Consider the following 6298-nt stretch of genomic DNA (forward strand, 5'->3'; position numbering starts at 1 on the left):
ACATTGAAGGCAAGACCAAAATTTGTGCACTCGGCTACCTCTAACAAAGGCTTCAGTTTATAGTTTAGATAATCTAATTGTGGTGATTTGGCAAACTTACTTACATAAAGATTGCATCAAAGCTGAAGTTAGGGCAATCTTAGCTCGACAATCTTTATGTGCTCATACAGAAGCTGTGTCTAAGGTGAGCTCGTAGTAGGAGATGAAAGATAAATATAATTTTATAAATAAGAAAGATGCTTGATGTTGGATTTTTAAAAAATAAATATTTTTAAAGTAATGGAAAAGTTTGAGAGACTTATTTAGAAAAATTGGTAGGGATTTTTAAAGTATTTTTTTTATTTGATTTTAAAAGAACTAGAAAAGATTTCTATAATATTTTTTTATTTTATCACGATTCAATACAACTTTTATTTTTTTAATTTTTTTAAATAATAGACTAAAATTCTATAAAGTATATAGTAATCTACTCAAATAAAAAATACAGTAAAAAAATAACAAAATAATAATAATAATAATAATAGTAATAAAAATAATAAAAAGAAACGAATATCTTCTTCTAGTTTCCAAAGTAATAAAAAGTTAGAAATACTAAATAAATAACAAGGTTGATGAATAGTATTGAAATTAGAATAAATATTACAAGGGAAAATTACTGTTCACCCATCGTCATTTTCAAAACTTTCCAAAAACCCCCTCCAACTTTTGCACACCCCGGACAACCCTCCGTTATATTTTACATTCCCTTTAACCCCCCGCCGGTAAGTTGAAGTGGGTCCATGATATGAAATTTCTTTTTTGCCCTTGCAAAAAGAGGGAAAAATGGCGCCCAATCATATCATGTCCGAACTTTATGCATAGTTTTCCAATGCCTCCTGCTTGCTTTTTCTCAAATAAAGTTTAGGGTGCTCATATCTTGTTCTTCTTGTTCTTGTTCTTATTCTTGTTCTTCTTTTTTTCTTCTTCTCATTTGGCTGACTCAATTTTTAGCTCTTCCGATTAAATTATGGAGAGTTTTTGTCGTCGTTGCTAGATACAAGAGGATCGAGTCGTAAGCGTCCCGGGGACGGTGAGTTGCGCTTTTAGCCATTACCACCCTTCCGGTCCGCAAGTTGTGTTGTAGCCATTACCACGCTCCCGGGTCACAATCGCAGATCGCGTAATGAATCTGTTGCCGAGTAGGCATTGTGTATATACTTCTTAGTATTGTTTAAATATTGAACTTTAAATTTAAATATATCTGTTATGGTTTAAATATTGGCTTCTATGTTTAAATTTGTTCTTTTATCGCTTTAAAACCGTATTTTTTTATTCACTTAAAATATACAACGCGATGGTGGCGCTGTCTCGAGCTGCATTAATGCACGCTCGCTACCCAAGCGTTTCCACTGCCGTCACACATAAAAAAATCGGAAGTCAAGCTGCAGCAGTCGTTGATTTCGCAAAGATAAATGGGAAGGAAGAACCATTTCGCTGAACATACTCTCATCGGTGCAACCACCCTCTTCCTCTTCCTCTTCTTCTTGTGTGATGGTCATCCCGTCGAAGTCGAACATTTGGTGTTCATGACATTCGCTCCATTCAAACCACATTTTTTAAGATCATAGACTTTTTACGTGATGTGTCATGATTGTTTTTCCTCTTGTCATCCCTAACAGACATGAGTGAAAACTTTTTTTTCTTGTCCAAGTCGAAATGCTCGCCTTCTTGCTCTACTCTACGGGTGAACAATGACGGAAGTGTGTTTCGCCTTGGGTCAAGAAAAAAAAGTTTCACCCTACATGTTGATCATGGATGATTACCGTAAGAAGGTTCATCACATATCCTTTTAAAAAGAACTTGATCAATAAAAAAATGTGGTCCCGGCTGAGCGAGTGTTGTGGACACCGTATTCAAAGGTGTACTTGATCTATAAAGCAACGATCGTCCGTGAAGCTTACGTCGTATGCTAAACGGAGAGTTTGAAGCTTAAACGAGAATTTTTTGTATTGTCTTACATTCTATTTTTTTATCGAGATTTGTATTTTAAGTGATGGTCATTTTGTAATTACGCTGATATTTAATAATAAAATGAATGTTGTATTGTATTAGTATTAAATGTATTTTTTTATCGAGATTTGTATTTTTAAGTACATTTCATTGTAATTACGCTGATACTTCATAAGAAAAATGTTAAACCGATAAAATGAAATTTAAACGAGGCAAAAATAAAGTTAATATTGAATAAGAATGTTATCGAGATTTGTATTTTTCAAATTTAAACAAAGACATAACAAAGAACGGCATTGTAAAACAATACAAACAGTTATACTAATAATCGATTTACTCTTTTAAACAATGACAACAGATGTTTAATCACATACATAAAAGATGTTTAAACGCTTTTACATATTATTTACATTATATAGACTTTTAGTTAAAAAAAGTAAACCGTTATTTTTAAACACTATATGTATCTGTTTAAACATAAAAAGCTTGACGTTTAAACAGAGACTCATGTTGAGGTGAGAACTTTCATTCGAGCGATGACAATATGTTTTCCTCGCGACATTGACATATATTTCCCTTTTTGCCCTTGGGATGGAGGGAAAAATACCGCCTAATCACATCACATCACGTCTAGTCTATCCTCTATGCATACAATTGTGCACTTTTTTGTTTGCCTATCTGACTATTGTTTGTTGTTTACATCTTCTTTTTCTTCTTCTTCGTCTTCTTTTTGTTCTTCATTTCATTTGGTTTGTACGATTTGGTTTTCGGTCGGTATATTATGGAGAATTTTTGCGGTATTGTTAGATTCAACGGGGAGGGAAGAGTGCTAATGTTCACAGCTCAGACTTCTTGGGAGTTGGTGTTAATGAGATATGTGAGCGATGGGGTCTCGAAGTTTCCCTTTATCGAGTGAAGTTTATCACACCGGATGGATATAAAACGGTTTGTCCAATAGAAAACGATGTTGACTTCCAGCGAATGTGTCACGTGCACTCCATCTTCAAATGCGGTGTAGTTGATCTTGTTGTCGAGACAGACAATGTGCCATTGCGGAATCCTAATGAAAACGAGTTTTACTCGTTGTAAGTTCCTTCTCTTTTATTTGATCTAGTTGTATGGGTTCATTATTGTTTAAATATGTCAGTTAATGCTTAACATATTGTACTATTCGTTTACGTTAATTGGTAACGGTTTAAGTATTTAATTTAACGTTTAAATATTGGCATTATCCCTTAAATATTATATTCTCCGCTTAATATATTGATCTTTTCATTTGACTGAAGTGTTGGCAGGAATTCAGATTCTGCGAGTGCTCCCGTTCAATCCCATGGTGACCCTGACGGTGTGGGATGTCTTCCATCCTCGTCAGACCATTCTGAAGTGCTATCGTTGGATATTGGACAACGTTTTGATGGTGTGGAACATTTCAGGGACGTACTTCAAAATTATGCAATCAAACGGAATTTTGACTTCAAATTCATAAAGAACGAGAAACATCGGGTGACTGTGGAATGCGCTGTCGATGGTTGTCATTGGCGCCTTCATGCTTCAAAAGAGTATAATAAAAATACTTTCAGAATCAAGACAATCAACTCGTCACACACTTGCGGTGGTGGCATAGGTTCGGCATCACATCCGAAAGTGTCCAAAAAATGGGTAAGCGCACGAGTGACTCAGAAGCTCAAGGACCGACCCTTGTACAAGGCCATCGACATTCAGAAGGACATGTTGCGGGAACATGGTGTCCACATACCATATAAGCAGGCTTGGTTGGGAAAAGAGCATGCCCGGGTGGTCCTCGACGCGCAGTGACATCTCCGCCATTCATCGCTTTGCTTTGGTATGTGGATAAGGTGGTCGAGACAAATCCCGGCGATGCGATCGTGGAAAGAGACGGTGATCGTTTTAGACGTGCGTTCTTTTCTTTCAGCGAGTGTATTGTGGGTTTCAAGAGGGCTTACAGGCCACTGCTATTTCTTGATGGTACCCACCTCCTTGGAAAATATCGGGGTACACTATTGGGTGCCACAGGGAAAGATGGAAACAATGGTTTTTTCCACGTCGCCTTCGGTATAGTCGACAACGAGACCGATGCCAATTGGACTTGGTTCATATCTAAGTTAGGCGATGCTTTATACGAGGAAGGAGATTATCATGAGATAATTACCTTCGTGTCAGAGCAGTAGAAGGGCCTTGTAAACGCAATTGCGAGAGTCTTCCCTTCTTCGCCACATGCATACTGTCTTCGACATTTGGAGGCCAATTTTTATGAAAGCCAATGTCGGACTTGGGAAGGCATCGAGGGATGAGTGCTCGGTCGATATGCTTCCGCATTGCGTGGGCATCCACGGCTAAAGATTTCGATGATACCGTGAATGAACTCGCGAGCCACATCACCCAAGCTCATCATCGGGTTGATTAATAAATCGGATATGGCACATTAGTCGAATTATCTATTCGTAGGTGATCGTTGGGGTGAGATGTATTCAAATGTCGCGAGTCGCTCAATGCTTGGATCAAAGAAGCTCGTCATTTTACCGGTGACGAAAATGGTCGACTCCATAAGGTCTCATGCAATTTTTGATTTACACTTAACATTTCGTGTTACCCTTTAAAATGTTTCCATCTTTGTTTAATTAGACTTCTCCGACATTAAATATTGATCTTATCGTTTAACTTTTTAGAATAATGTTTAAACAGGTTCACGAATTATTTAACCATCACTATCTTTGTTTAACGTTATTTATAGGTACAAGTTGATGCGCATGTTATGTAACCGGCGTGAGCAAGCGAACAAATGGGAGACCTACTTATGCCCAGACATACATTCGAAGGTAGAGATAATTGTTGAGGATAGCAGAAATCTTCGCGTTGGTCGTTGTGTCGACGATCATTACGAAGTGATCGACCAGTGCAGCAACTCTGTGGATCTTGCCATCAGAACTTGTTCATGTCGAAGGTGGCAAGTTTATGGTATCCCTTGCAAACAATCACACTTGCGCTGCAATAATGCAGACAGACACCAACGTTCATCGATTTATTAGCGGCTACTTCACCGTCAACAATTACAAATTGGCATATAAGGAAGCTATATTCCCCATACCCGAAGATGACAGGCCTTCAGATGGAAATCGTGAGCTTCGTTTGCGACCGCTTGTGACGAGAAGGCAGCCTGGGCGTCCTAGACGAAAGAGGATCGAGTCGCAAGAGTTTGATGTCCGCGAGTTACATTGCAGCCGCTGCCATGGATCCGGTCACAATCGTAGATCTTGTAATGAAACTGTCGCCGACTAGGCATTGTAAATAAGCTGACTTCTAAAGAGAAACAATTTGAATTGACTGCCAATTCTTCATATATTTAAACTCTTATTCTTCACAGTGTTATCCGTTATTTAAACAGAGACAATGTTATGTTAAACAGAGAACCTGTAATTTTAAATGTTTCAAACTGATATTTAAATGATATATGGTAAAGTTAAATAATTAAAATGAAATGTAAACAATCACACGCCATGGATCCGGTCACAATCGTAGATCTTGTAATGAAACTGTCACCGACTAGGCATTGTAAATAAGCTGACTTCTAAAGAGAAACAATTTGAATTGACTGCCAATTTTTCATATATTTAAACTCTTATTCTTCACAGTGTTATCAGTTATTTAAACAGAGACAGTGTTATGTTAAACAGAGAACCTGTAATTTTAACTGTTTCAAACTGATATTCTTGTTTGTCATTGTCAAGGACGACGACATGGAAGTGGCCATTCATTATTATCGGGAGGATGACAATTTGAACTTCATGCAAGCTGCGCACAGCATCTCCGATCATAGCCATAGTTGTCTCATGTGCGTCGTCCTGCTTTGACATAAACAGCGCCAACGATCTTATGATGGAGGCGCGCTTCTTGTAGGGATATGGCACTTTGCTCAGCGACTTTTGTATTATGCATACAAAAGCGTCCATCACATCATCTGTGACCATCTCCTTCCCCTCAAGCAGAGTGTATAAATTGGCCCGTGTGGTGCTGACAGCGTCATTCTTCCACACGACAGTGCTGAGATTAAACGATAACAGATATAATTAGACCATATTCTAAATAGTTAAATGATATTATCAATGTTCAAATGATATTATAAATAATTAAACGTTAAGTAGAAAACTTAAACGATAACATATAAACATTTAAACAATATCAATAGAAAGTTAAACACTATAAACAAAATTTAAACACTATCATGAAAACTTTAAACTTACCTGTCCATACGGCAATTAAGGAAGATCCTCATCAACTCCTGCTCATACTT

Source organism: Dioscorea cayenensis, chromosome 7 (genome assembly GCF_009730915.1).
Source record: "Dioscorea cayenensis subsp. rotundata cultivar TDr96_F1 chromosome 7, TDr96_F1_v2_PseudoChromosome.rev07_lg8_w22 25.fasta, whole genome shotgun sequence".
Lineage (NCBI taxonomy): Eukaryota > Viridiplantae > Streptophyta > Magnoliopsida > Dioscoreales > Dioscoreaceae > Dioscorea > Dioscorea cayenensis.